This window comes from Hyla sarda, chromosome 6, assembly GCF_029499605.1.
Source record: "Hyla sarda isolate aHylSar1 chromosome 6, aHylSar1.hap1, whole genome shotgun sequence".
NCBI lineage: Eukaryota > Metazoa > Chordata > Amphibia > Anura > Hylidae > Hyla > Hyla sarda.
In genome coordinates, this window is record NC_079194.1 from 194318637 (window position 1) to 194332999 (window position 14363).

Consider the following 14363-nt stretch of genomic DNA (forward strand, 5'->3'; position numbering starts at 1 on the left):
GGGCATGCTGGGAGTTGTAGTTTTGCAACAACTGGAGGCACACTAGTTGGGAAACATTGTCCGTTTCCAACCTCAGTGCCTCCAGCTGTTGCAATTGTTGCAAAACTATAACTCCCAGCATGCACTGACAGACCATGCATGCTGGGAGTTGTAGTTTTGCAACAGCTGGAGGCACACTGGTTTGGAAACACTAAGTTTGGTTGCAACTTAACTTAGTGTTTCCAAACCAGTGTTCCTCCAGCTGTTGCAAAACTACAACTCCCAGCATGCACGGACAGCCAAAGGGCATGCTCGGAGTTTGCAACAGCTGGATGTTTGCCCCCTCCCCCCCAATGTGAATGTACAGGGTACACTCACATGGGCGGAGGTTTACAGTGAGTGCTGCAAGTTTGAGATGGCGCAAATTTTGCGCTGCAGCTCAAACTTGCAGCGGCAAACTTGCTGTGAACCTCTGCCCATGTGACTGTACCCTAAAAACACTACACTACACTAACCTAAAATAAAAAGTAAAAAAACACTACACATACACACACCCCTACACAGCCCCCCTCCCCCCAAAAAATGAAAAACGTCTGGTACGCTACTGTTTCCAAAACGGAGCCTCCAGCTGTTGCAAAATAATAACTCCCAGTATTGCCGGACAGCCATTGACTGTCCAGGCATGCTGGGAGTTTTGCAACAGCTGGAGGCACCCTGTTTGGGAATCACTGGCGTAGAATACCCCTATGTCCACCCCTATGCAAATCCCTAATTCAGGCCTCAAATGCGCATGGCGCTCTCTCACTTTGGAGCCCTGTCGTATTTCAGGGCAACAGTTTTGGGACACATATGGGGTATCGCCGTACTCGGGAGAAATTGCCTTACAAATTTTGGGGGGCTTTTTCTTCTTTAACCCCTTATGAAAAGGTGAAGTTGGGGTCTACAATAGCATGTTAGTGTAAAAAATAAATTTTTTACACTGACATGCTGGTGTTGCCCTATACTTTTCATTTTCACAAGAGGTAAAAGGGAAAAAAGACCATCTAAATTTGTAATGCAATTTCTCCCGACTACGGAGATACCCCATATGTGGGCGCAAAGTGCTCTGGGGGCGCACAACAAGGCCCAGAAGGGAGAGTGCACCATGTACATTTGAGGCGATTTGCACAGGGGTGGCTGATTGTTACAGCAGTTCTGACAAACGCAAAACAATAAATATCCATATGTGACCCCATTTTGGAAACTACACCCTTCACGGAATGTAATAAGGGGTGCAGTGAGCATTTACACCCCACTGGTGTATGACAGATTTTTGGAACAGTGGTCTGTGAAAATGAAAAATAAAATGTTTGATTTGCACAGTCCACTGTTTCAAATATCTGTCAAACGCCAGTGGGGTGTAAATGCTCACTGCACCCCTTATTAAATTTAATGCGGGGTGTAGTTTCCAAAATGGGGTCACAAGTGGGGGGGTCCACTGTTCTGGCACCATAGGGGCTTCCTAAATGGGACATGCCCCCCAAAAACCCTTTCAGAAAAACTCACTCTCCAAAATCCCATTGTCGCCCCTTCCCTTCTGAGCCCTCTACTGCGCCCGCCGAACACTTTACATACGCATATGAGGTATTTCCTTACTCGAGAGAAATTGGGTTACCAATTTTAGTGTGATTTCTCTCCTTTTACCCCTTGTAAAAATTCAAAAATTGGGTCTACAAGAAAATGCGAGTGTAAAAAATGAAGATTTTGAATTTTCTCCTTCACTTTGCTGCTATTCCTGTGAAACACCTAAAGGGTTAAAACACTTACTGAATGTCATTTTGAATACTTTGGGGGGTGCAGTTTTTATAATGGGGTCATTTATGGGGTATTTCTAATATGAAGACCCTTAAAATCCACTTCCAACCTGAACTGGGCCCTGAAAAATTACGATTTTGAAAATCTTGAGAAAAATTGGAAAATCGCTGCGGAACTTTGAAGCCCTCTGGTGTCTTCCAAAAGTAAAAACTTGTCTATTTTTTTATGCAAACACAAAGTAGACATATTGTATATGTGAATCAATATGTAATTTATTTGGGATATCCATTTTCCTTTCAAGCAGAGACTTTCAAAGTTAGAAAAATGCTAAATTTTCTAAATTTTCATGAAATTTTTTGATTTTTTATCAAGAAAGGATACAAATATCAGTGAAATTTTACCGATAACATAAAGTAGAATATGTCACGAAAAAACAATCTCGGAATCAGAATGATAAGTAAAAGCATTCCAGAGTTATTAATGTTTAAAGTGACAGTGGTCAGATTTTCAAAAAATGCCCAGGTCATGAAGGTGAAAATGGGCTGGGTCATGAAGGGGTTAATGCTTAACCCCTTAAGGACCAGGCCATTTTACACCTTAAGGACCAGAGCGTTTTTTGCAATTCTGACCACTGTCACTTTAAACATTAATAACTCTGGAATGCTTTTAGTTATCATTCTGATTCCGAGATTGTTTTTTCGTGACATATTCTACTTTAACTTAGTGGTAAAATATTATGGTAACTTGCATCCTTTCTTGGTGAAAAATCCCAAAATTTGATGAAAAAAATGAAAATTTTGCATTTTTCTAACTTTGAAGCTCTCTGATTGTAAGGAAAATGGATATTCAAAATAAAACATTTTTGGATTCACATATACAATATGTCTACTTTATGTTTGCATCATAAAATTGACGTGTTTTTACTTTTGGAAGACACCAGAGGGCTTCAAAGTTCAGCAGCAATTTGGAAATTTTTCACAAAATTTCAAACTCCCTATTTTTCATGGACCAGTTCAGGTTTGAAGTGGATTTGAAGGGTCTTCATATTAGAAATACCCCATAAATGACCCCATTATAAAAACTACACCCCCCAAAGTATTCAAAATGACATTCAATAAGTGTATTAACCCTTTAGGTGTTTCACAGGAATAGCAGAAAAGTGAAGGAGAAAATTCACAATCTTCATTTTTTACACTCGCATGTTCTTGTAAACCCAATTTTTGAATTTTTGCAAGGGGTAAAAAGGAGAAAATTTTTACTTGTATTTGTAGCCCAATTTCTCTCGAGTAAGCACATACCTCATATGTCTATGTTAATTGTTCAGCGGGCGCAGTAGAGGGCTCAGAAGGGAAGGAGCGACAAATGGTTTTTGGGGGGCATGTCACCTTTAGGAAGCCCCTATGGTGCCAGGACAGCAAAAAAAAACCACATGGCATACCATTTTGGAAACTAGACCCCTCGGGGAACATAACAAGGGGTAAAGTGAACCTTAATACCCCACAGGTGATTCACGACTTTTGCATATGTAAAAAATAAAAAAAAATGTTTTACCTAAAATGCTTGGTTTCCCAAAAATGTTACATTTTTAAAAAGGATAATAGCAGAAAATACCCCCCAAAATTTGAAGCCCAATTTCTCCCGATTCAGAAAACACCCCATATGGGGGTGAAAAGTGCTCTGCTGGCGCACTACAGGTCTCAGAAGAGAAGGAGTCACATTTGGCTTTTTGAAAGCAAATTTTGCTCTGGGGGCATGACGCATTTAGGAAGCCCCTATGGTGCCAGAACCGCAAAAAAACCCCACATGGCATACCATTTTGGAAACCAGACCCCTCGGGGAACGTAAAAAGGGGTAAAGTGAACCTTAATACCCTACAGGTGTTTCACGACTTTTGCATCTGTTAAAAAAAAAAAAAAATCTTACCTAAAATGCTTGGTTTCCCAAAATTTTTACATTTTTAAAAAGGGTAATAGCAGAAAATACCCCCCAAAATTTGAAGCCCAATTTCTCCCGCTTCAGAAAACACCCCATATGGGGGTGAGAAGTGCTCTGCTGGCGCACTACAGGTCTCAGAAGAGAACGAGTCACATTTGGCTTTTTGAAAGCAAATTTTGCTCTGGGGGCATGCCGCATTTAGGAAGCCCCTATGGTGCCAGGACAGCAAAAAAAAACACATGGCATACCATTTTGGAAACTAGACCCCTCGGGGGAACGTAACAAGGAGTAATGTGAACCTTAATACCCCACAGGTGATTCACAACTTTTGCATATGTAAAAAAAAAAAAAAAAATTTTTACCTAAAATGTTGGTTTCCCAAAAATTTTAGATTTTTAAAAAGGGTAATAGCAGAAAATACCCCCCATAATTTGTAACACAATTTCTCCCGAGTACGGCGATACCCCATATGTGACCCTAAACTGTTGCCTTGAAATACGACAGGGCTCCAAAGTGAGAGCGCCATGCGCATTTGAGGCCTAAATTAGGGATTGCATAGGGGTGGACATAGGGGTATTCTACGCCAGTGATTCCCAAATAGGGTGCCTCCAGCTGTTGTAAAAGTCCCAGCATGCCTGGACAGTCAGTGGCTATCTGGTAATACTGGGAGTAGTTGTTTTGCAACAGCTGGAGGCTCCGTTTTGGAAACAGTGGCGTACCAGACGTTTTTCATTTTTATTGGGGAGGGGAGGGGGGCTGTGTAGGGGTATGTGTATATGTAGTGTTTTTTACTTTTTATTTTATTTTTTGTGGTAGTGTAGTGTTTTTAGGGTACAGTCACACGGGCGGGGGGTTCACAGTAGTTTCTCGCTGGCAGTTTGAGCAGCGGCAGAAAATTTGCCTCAGCTCAAACTTGCAGCCGGATACTTACTGTAATCCTCCGCCCATGTGAGTGTACCCTGTACATTCACATTGGGGGGGGGGGACATCCAGCTGTTGCAAAACTACAACTCCCAGCATGTACGGTCTATCAGTGCATGTTGGGAGTTGTAGTTTTGCAACAGCTGGAGGCTCCGTTTTGGAAACGGTGGCTTACCAGACGTTTTTCATTTTTATTGTAGGGGTATGTGTATATGTAGTGTTTTTTTACTTTTTATTTTATTGTATGGTAGTGTAGTGTTTTTAGGGTACAGTCGCACGGGCGGGGGGTTCACAGTAGTTTCTCGCTGGCAGCTTGAGCTGCAGCAAAAAATTTGCAGCTCAAACTTGCAGCCGGATACTTACTGTAATCCTCCGCCCATGTGAGTGTACCCTGTACATTCACATTGGGGGGGGGGAACATCCAGCTGTTGCAAAACTACAACTCCCAGCATGTACGGTCTATCAGTGCATGCTGGGAGTTGTAGTTTTGCAACAGCTGGAGACACACAGGTTGTGAAACACCGAGTTTGGCAACAAACTCAGTCTTTTGCAACCAGTGTGCCTTCAGCTGTTGCAAAAGCTACAACCCCCAGCATGTACGGACAGCGGAAGGGCATGCTGGGTGTTGTAGTTATGCAACAGCGGGAGGCATACTACTTTGGCTGGGGATGCTGGGGATTGAAGTTATGCAACAGCTGGAGACACACTGGTTTGCTACTTAACTCAGTGTGCCTTCAGCTGTTGCAAAACTACAACTCTCAGCAGTCACCGACAGCCAACGGGCATGCTGGGAGTTGTAGTTATGCAACCACCAGATGCACCACTACAACTCCCAGCATGCACTTAAGCTGTTTGTGCAAGCTGGGAGTTGTAGTTACACAACAGCTGAAGGTACATTTTTCCATAGAAAGAATGTGCCTCCAGCTGTTGCAAAACCATAAGTCCCAGCATGCCCATAAGTGCATGCTGGGAGTTGTGGTGGTCTGCCTCCTCCTGTTGCATAACTACAGCTCCCAGCATGCCCTTTTTGCATGCTGGGAGCTGTTGCTAAGCAACAGCAGGAGGCTGTCACTCACCTTGCTTGATCGCCGCACAGGTCAGTCCCGCTGCCGCCGCCGTCGTCGCTCCTGGGGCCCCGATCCTAACATTAACGCCGGGGATCGGGGTCCCCAGCACCAGGGGTGCACGTCCCGCACCCGCTCACGTCCTCCGGAAGAGGGGCGGAGCGGGTGCGGGAGTGACACCCGCAGCAGGCGCCCTGATTCGTCGGCCGGTAATCCGGCCAACGAATCAGGGTGATCGTGAGGTGGCACCAGTGCCACCTCACCCCTGCAGGCTCTGGCTGTTCGGGGCCGTCTCTGACGGCCCCGATCAGCCAGTAATTCCGGGTCACCGGGTCACTGGAGACCCGATTGACCCGGAATCGCCGCAGATCGCTGGACTGAATTGTCCAGCAATCTGCGGCCATCGCCGACATGGGGGGGCATAATGACCCCCCTGGGCGATATGCCGGGATGCCTGCTGAACGATTTCAGCAGGCATCCGGCCCCGGCTCCCCTCCGGCTAGCGGCAGGGGGCCGGGAAAGGACAGGACGTACTCCTACGTCCTCGGTCCTTAAGGACTCGGAAACGGGGGGGGTAGGAGTACGTCCATTGTCCTTAAGGGGTTAAAGGGGTACTCCGGTGAAAACCTTTTTTCCTTTTAAATCAACTGGTGGCAGAAAGTTAAACATATTTGTATATTACTTCTATTAAAAAATCTTAATCCTTCCAGTACTTATTAGCTGCTGAATGTTACAGAGGAAATTCCTTTCTTTTTGGAACACTGATGACATCACAAACACAGTACTCTCTGCTGATATCTCTCTCCATTTTAGAAACCATGCATAGCAGATGTATGCTAAGGGCAGCATGGTGGCTCAGTGGTTAGCACTGCTGCCTTGCAGTGCTGGGGACTTGGGTTCAAATCCCACTAAGGACAACAATAAATAAATAAAGCATTATTATTATTATAATAACGTCAGCAGAGAGAACTGTGGCCGTGATGTCATCAGAGAGCATTCCAAAAAGAAAAGAATTTCCTCTGTAGTATTCAGCAGCTAATAAGTACAGGAAGGATTAAAAATTTTTAATAGAAGTAATTTACAAATATGTTTAACTTTCTGCCACCAGTTGATTTAAAAGAAAAAATAGGTTTTCACCAGAGTACCCCTTTAACCTCTTCAGGACATAGGGCGTATGGATACGCCCTGCATTCCGAGTCCTTAAGGACCGAGGGCGTATCCATATGCCCGTGGGAATTCCGGTCCCCACCGCTAGCCGGTTGGGGAACGGAGCCGGATGCCTGCAGAAATCGTTCAGCAGGCATCCCGGCATATCGCCCAGGGGGGTCAGTCCAGCGATCTGCGGTGATTCCGGGTCAATCGGGTCTCCAATGACCCGGTGACCCGGAATTACTGGCTGTTCGGGGCCGTCTCTCACGGCCCCGAACAGCCAGAGCCTGCAGGGGTGGGGTGGCACTGGTGCCACCTCTCAATCGCCCTGATTCGTCAGCCGGATTACCGGCCGACCAATCAGGGCGTCTGCTGCGGGTGTCACTCCCGCAACCCGCTCCGCCCATCTTCCGGAGGACGTGAGCGGGTGCGGGATGTGCACCCCGGGTGCTGGGGACCCCGATCCCCGGCGTCAATGTTGGGATCGGGGCCCCAGGAGCAGCGGCAGCGGTGACGACAAGGGACTGACTTTCTGGCGTGGATCGTTGGAGGTGAGTGACAGCCTCCTGCTGTTGCTTAGCAACAGCTCTCAGCATGCAAAAAGGGCATGCTGGGAGCTGTAGTTATGCAACAGCAGGAGGCAGACCACCACAACTCCCAGCATTCCCTTATGGGCATGCTGGGACTTATGGTTTTGCAACAGCTGGAGGCACATTTTTTCTATGGAAAAGTGTACCTTCAGCTGTTGTATAACTACAACTCCCAGCTTGCACAAACAGCTAAAGTGCATGCTGGGAGTTGTAGTGGTGCATCTGCTGGTTGCATAACTACAACTCCCAGCATGCCCGTTGGCTGTCGGTGGCTGCTGAGAGTTGTAGTTTTGCAACAGCTGAAGGCACACTGGTTGTGAAACTTAGAGTTTTTTTTTTTTACCTAACTCAGTGTTTCACGACCGGTGTGCCTCCAGCTGTTGCAAACTCCAACTCTCAGCAGTCAATGTACACCATGCACCGTACATGCTGGGAGTTGTAGTTTTGCAACAGCTGGAGGCACACTGGTTGTGAAACACCGAGTTAGGTCACAAACTCAGTGATACATAACCAGTGTGCCTACAGCTGTTGCAAAACTAAAACTCTCAGCATGTACAGTCTATCAGCGCATGCTGGGAGTTGTAGTTTTGCAACAGCTGGATGTTCCCCCCCCCCAATGTGAACGTACAGGGTACACTCACATGGGCGGAGGTTTACAGCAAGTATCTGGCTGCAAGTTTGAGCTGCGGCAAATTTTCTGTCGCAGCTCAAACTGCCAGCGAGAAACTACTGTGAACCCCTGCCCGTGCGACTGTACCCTAAAAACACTACACTAACAAAAAATAAAATAAAAAGTAATAAACACTACATATACACATACCCCTACACAGCCCCCCTCCCCTCCCCAATAAAAATGAAAAACGTCTGGTACTCCACTGTTTCCAAAACGGAGCCTCCAGCTGTTGCAAAACAACAACTCCCAGTATTGTCGGACAGCCGTTGACTGTCCAGGCATGCTGGGAGTTTTGCAACAGCTGCAGGCACCCTGTTTGGGAATCACTGGCGTAGAATTCCCCTATGTCCACCCCTATGCAAGTCCCTAATTTAGGCCTCAAATGCGCATGGCGCTCTCTCACTTTGGAGCCCTGTCGTATTTCAAGGCAACAGTTTAGGGTCACATATGGGGTATCGCCGTACTCGGGAGAAATTGTGTTACAAATTTTGGGGGGTATTTTCTGCTTTTACCCTTTTTAAAAATGTTAAATTTTTAGGAAAACAATCATTTTAGGTAAATTTTTTTATTTTTTTTTTACATATGCAAAAGTCGTGAAACACCTGTGTTGTATAAAGGTTCACTTAACTCCTTGTTACGTTCCCCGAGGGGTCAAGTTTCCAAAATGGTATGCCATGTGGGTTTTTTTTTTTTGCTGTCCTGGCACCATAGGGGCTTCCTAAATGCGGCATGCCCCCAGAGCAAAATTTGCTTTCAAAAAGCCAAATTTGACTCTTTCTCTTCCTAGACCTGTAGTGCGCCAGAAGAGCACTTTTCACCCACATATGGGGTGTTTTCTGAATCAGGAGAAATTGGGCTTCAAATTTTTAGGGGTATTTTCTGCTATTACCCTTTTGAAAAATATAACATTTTTACGGAAAACAAGCATATTAGGTAAAAAATTATTATTATTTTTTTTACATTTGCAAAAGTTGTGAAACACCTGTGGGGTATAAAGGCTCACTTTATCCCATATTACATTCCCCGAGGGGTCTAGTTTCCAAAATGGTATGCCATGCGGGTAATTTTTGCGGTTCTGGCACCATAAGGGCTTCATAAATGCAACATGCCCCCGAAAAACCATTTCAGAAAAACGTACTCTCCAAAATCCCCTTGTCGCTCCTTCCCTTCTGAGCCCTCTACTGCGCCCTCCGAACACTTTACATAGACATATGAGGTATGTGCCTCCTCGAGAGAAATTGGGCTACAAATACAAGTAAAAATTTTGTCCTTTTACCCCTTGTAAAAATTCAAAAATTGGGTCTACAAGAACATGTGAGTGTAAAAAATGAAGATTGTGAATTTTCTCCTTCACTTTGCTGCTATTCGTGTGAAACACCTAAAGGGTTAAAACGCTGACTGAATGTCATTTTGAATACTTTGGGGGGTGTAGTTTTTATAATGGGGTCATTTATGGGGTATTTATAATATCAAGACCCTTCAAATCCACTTCAAACCTGAACTGGTCCCTGAAAAATACAGAGTTTGAAAATTTTGTGAAAAATCGGAAAATTGCTGCTGAACTTTGAAGCCCTCTGGTGTCTTCCAAAAGTAAAAACACGTCAATTTTATGATGCAAACATAAAGTAGACATATTGTATATGTGAACCAAAAAAAAATGTATTCGTAAGATCCATTTTCCTTACAAGCAGAAAGCTTCAAAGTTAGAAAAATGCAAAATTTTAAAATTTTTCATCAAATTTATGGATTTTTCACCAAGAAAGGATACAAGTATCGACAAAAATTTACCACTATGTTAAAGTAGAATATGTCACGAAAAAACAAGTTTGGAATTAGAATGATAACCAAAAGCATTCCAGAGTTATTAATGTTTAAAGTGACAGTGGTCAGATGTGCAAAAAACGCTCCGGTCCTTAAGGCCAAAATGGGCTTGGTCCTGAAGGGGTTAAAGTGACAGTGATCAGATTTGCAAAAAATGCTCCCGTCCTTAGGGTCATACTGGGCTCCGTCCCCAAGGGGTTAAATGTTTGCCTGGCAGGTATTGTGGAGATGAGTTTTTCCTGGAATAAATCATCATGATGGTCTGAGCGAGATTAAGCTGCGGCACCCCTGCAATCATACATCTTATCCCCTATCCTTTGGATAGGGGATAAGATGTATAAAGCCGAAATACCCCTTTAAGGTTCAGAAATTATCTAAAGTTTTTAAGGTTGAGGAAACAGGAGATGGTAAGGGCTTTGATTTTTGGGTTAAAAACATGACAGAAACAAAGGCTATATTGAGTCAGTGGGCCTGTTGGACTGCAGAAGGGTGCACTGTGAGAGAAAATAGTTAAGTGAGATGGGATAACAAATTCTGTTTTCTAAGTGATTGAGTTTTTGAAAGTGGAAGCAACAACTGAAAAGTACCGAAAGCCATAGGACATAACATAAAAACACATATTAGTTGTTATTAAATGGGCACTGTCACATGATCGAGACAGTCACATAATGTTTGTCTACGGGAATGGATTCCTCGTGGCCGTGTGCTTCTCTCCACACTCAATCTATCGATCGATGAGTTCTGAGTACTAATCATCCGAAACTTTCGACATGTCTCTAGGATATGTAAAATATATATATATTTTTTAAATGTATTTCTTTATTTACTTTTTGTGACAAGTACCCTTAATGATATTTATGTTTAGAAAAGCTTGACAAAAGAAGTGAGGTGGGTGGGTAAAAGAGACAGATAATGCTTTGCTAGGAGAAGGGATTTGAGAGAATTCAAATCATTTCAGGTTTCAGGATTAGTAATGCAATAACTGAGATGACAACAAAAAACATTTTGAAATTATTACATTTATAAAAAAAATTTCAGGTTAGTTTCATTAATTTCCTTATAGTTCAAGTCTATTATAATTATTATTGTGTGTTGTTTTTCACCTTGGTTTCAGTCATGTGTTTGACTTTTCTTCTTCAATATTTAAGATGACCCAATGCTGATAGCATCTTAAAATGTTGGGTAAGAACGTAAGTTGCGCAGAAAACCTATTCTGAACTTTCCTGGTTTGTCTGAACCACAGAATAGTTAAACATTTTGAGAAAGAAACTTTCAGAAAAATGTTACATACTATGAATTTGAGTCACAGCACAAAACAGAGAAATAGTCAGAACACATTAAGTGCCTGGAGCTAAGTTTTTTTTATTTGATATCTTAGTGCAAGGTACTGTACTATGCTGCAGGATTCCATAGAATTGCAATAATCATCACGCTATGAATATATAAATCTTTGTTATTTCCTTTTGATGGCTCTCTGTGTACAGCCTCCAGTAATAGAAATGGGCAACTGCTTAGACAAAATTATAAAACTGTTTCTTGCAGTCAAATTTTATTTTGTCGTGATTAAGGTCAGTGTTTTTGACTGAAAAATATCCTGTTTTTTAATTACAGTACTTATAAACAGGTGGAAGATGCTGAGTTTTTCAACTATGTAAGCTGTTTGAAAAAGAGTTTTTACTATTGAAAAGTAAACATAAGGTATAACTGAAATCAGGCTTGTAACTGTCACTGAACCCCATATACCCTACACTGAACCCCATATGCCCCACAGAAAAATACGCAAGATAACATCTGTCTACCTATAAACTGAGTGTTTTTCAATTCAGAATTTTACCAACTTTGTTATCTTGCAACATACAGTTTTTTTTCCTTATGATTGTATGCAAATGAGCAGTAACTGATCATCAGGTGAGTAAGAAACCCAGCCCCCTGCATACTTGCTGCTCATTTTTACATATGAAAAATAATAGTTTTGCTTACATGCAAAAGTTTGCAAGCCTAAAGGTATGCCTGTAAAAGTGATTTAAATCCTTTCCATAGAGATGAGCGAGCCAAGCCAACAAACCCAGTGCCACTCAAAACTTTGGGCAAAATGAGGCTCGCCGAACAATAGAACTTTGCCAGGCTCAGCCAATGCGAGCCTGGCAACGGTGCATTTATTTTATAGGAGAAGGGAAACACATTGCATTTTGGCACAATGTCAGCTTAAGATGAGGAAGTAGGAACACTGACATGACATCAGGGTGGCCCAGCATACTTTGAAGCAAGGTTACATGACCCTAGGGGAGCCAATCGTTGCATAAAGCCCCCATGCAAATTAGAAGACAGCATAGGGGTGGGTTTAACTCCTTATGGACCAAGCCCATTTTAACCTTAAAGGGGTACTCCGGTGAAAAACTTTTTTTCTTAAATCAACTGGTGCCAGAAAGTTAAACAGATTTGTATATTACTTCTATTAAAAAATCTTAATCCTTCCTGTACTTATTAGCTGCTGAATACTACAGTGGAAATTATTTTCCTTTTGAAACACAGAGCTGTCTGCTGAATCACAAGCGCAGTGCTCTCTGCTGACATCTCTGTCCATTTTTAGGACCTGTCCAGGGTAAAAGGAAATCCCCATAGCAAACATGTGCTGTTCTGGACAGTTCATAAAATGGACAGAGATGTCAGCAGAGAGCACTGTGCTCATGATGTCAGCAGACAGCTCTGTGTTTCAAAAAGAAAAGAATTTCAGCTCTAGTATTCAGCAGCTAATAAGTACAGGAAGGATTAAGATTTTTGAATAGAAGTAATTTACAAATCTGTTTAACTTTTCTGGCACCAGTTGATTAAAAAAAAAAAAAAAAGTTTTTCACCGGAGTACCCCTTTAAATGGGCACTGTCACCAGTACTTATGTACTACAACATATCTTTAATATAGTTTCATTATTTTATTTTATTTTTTTATTAAAACGGTTTATATTACATTTGAAAACTGTCCGGGCAATCGGCCCTAATTCATTCAGCCTGCACTCGCTCCCTGCCTGTCAATCAGACAGGCGGGAGCGAGCTCAGTGAATGCCGGGGCTGCGCACATTGGCTGCCTAGATTTGCGCGGAGCCCGTCCCCGCCCCCGGCATGTTATCATCAGGGTGCCTCCAGCTGCTGCAAAACTACAACTGCCAGCATGCCCATAAAGCTGTTTGCTGTACTGGCATGCTTGGAGTTGAAGTTTAGCAACAGCTGTAGGCACACTGATGAATAGTAATCAAAGTTCATAAAACAGTGTGCCTACAGTTTTTTTTATAAAGTCCATTATAGGCAAAATCTCGGTCCCGGGTCTTGGCAGGTGTATATTGCAAGGCAGGCTACTCCTATACTCCTCCTCCCTGGGTAGCACATGCACTGCTAAACAGGGAGTAGGAGACCCCGGAGCAGCCTGCGGTGCCATTCGCTGATCATCTGTGCGCGCTCCGGACAGGAGCGCAGCATAGATGAAGTGAGGGCAGAAGTTGGCGCCCAGCAGGCATCAGTGACGTCATGCCTGCTGGGGAAGTCGGCTTCCAGAAGAGGAGAACGCAAGAAGACAAGAAGGGCTGAAGATGACGACTTGGCAAGTTATAAAAAATATTTTTTAAAGGCAGGGAGGGGGTTAAGGATAGATTACCAATAGGTAGGGACAGAAGAAAAGAAAAAGATAGTGGGAGCTACTATTTAACCCTTTAAGGACTCAGCGTTTTTCCATTTTAGCATTTTCGTTTTTTCCTCCTTACCTTTAAAAAATCATAACTCTTTCAATTTTGCACCTAAAAATCCATATGCTTATTTTTTGCACCACCAATTCTACTTTGTAATTACATCAGTCATTTTACCCAAAAATCTATGGCGAAACGGAAAAAAAACTCATTGTTAGACAAAATTGAAAACCCCCCACCATTTTGTAACTTTTGGGGACTTCCGTTTCTACACAGTACATTTTTCGGTAAAAATTACACCTTATCTTTATTCTGTAGGTCCATACGATTAAAATGATATCCTACTTATGTAGGTTTGATTTTGTCGAACTTCTGGAAAAAAAATCATAACTACATGCAGAACAATTTATACGTTTAAAATTGTCATATTCTGAACCCTATAACTTTTCTATTTTTCTGCATATGGGGTGGTATGAGGGCTCAATTTTTGTGCCATGATCTAAAGTTTTTAGCGGTACCATTTTTGCATTGATAGGACTTATTAATCGCTTTTTATTCATTTTTTCTTGATATAAAATGTGACCAAAAATGCACTATTTTGGACTTTGGAATATTTTTGTGCGCACGCCATTGACCGTGCGGTTTAATTAATGATATATTCTTATAATTCGGACATTTCCGCATGCAGTGATACCACATATGTTTATTTTTATTTTAATTTACACTGTTTTTTTTATGGGAAAAGGGGGGTGATTCAAACTTT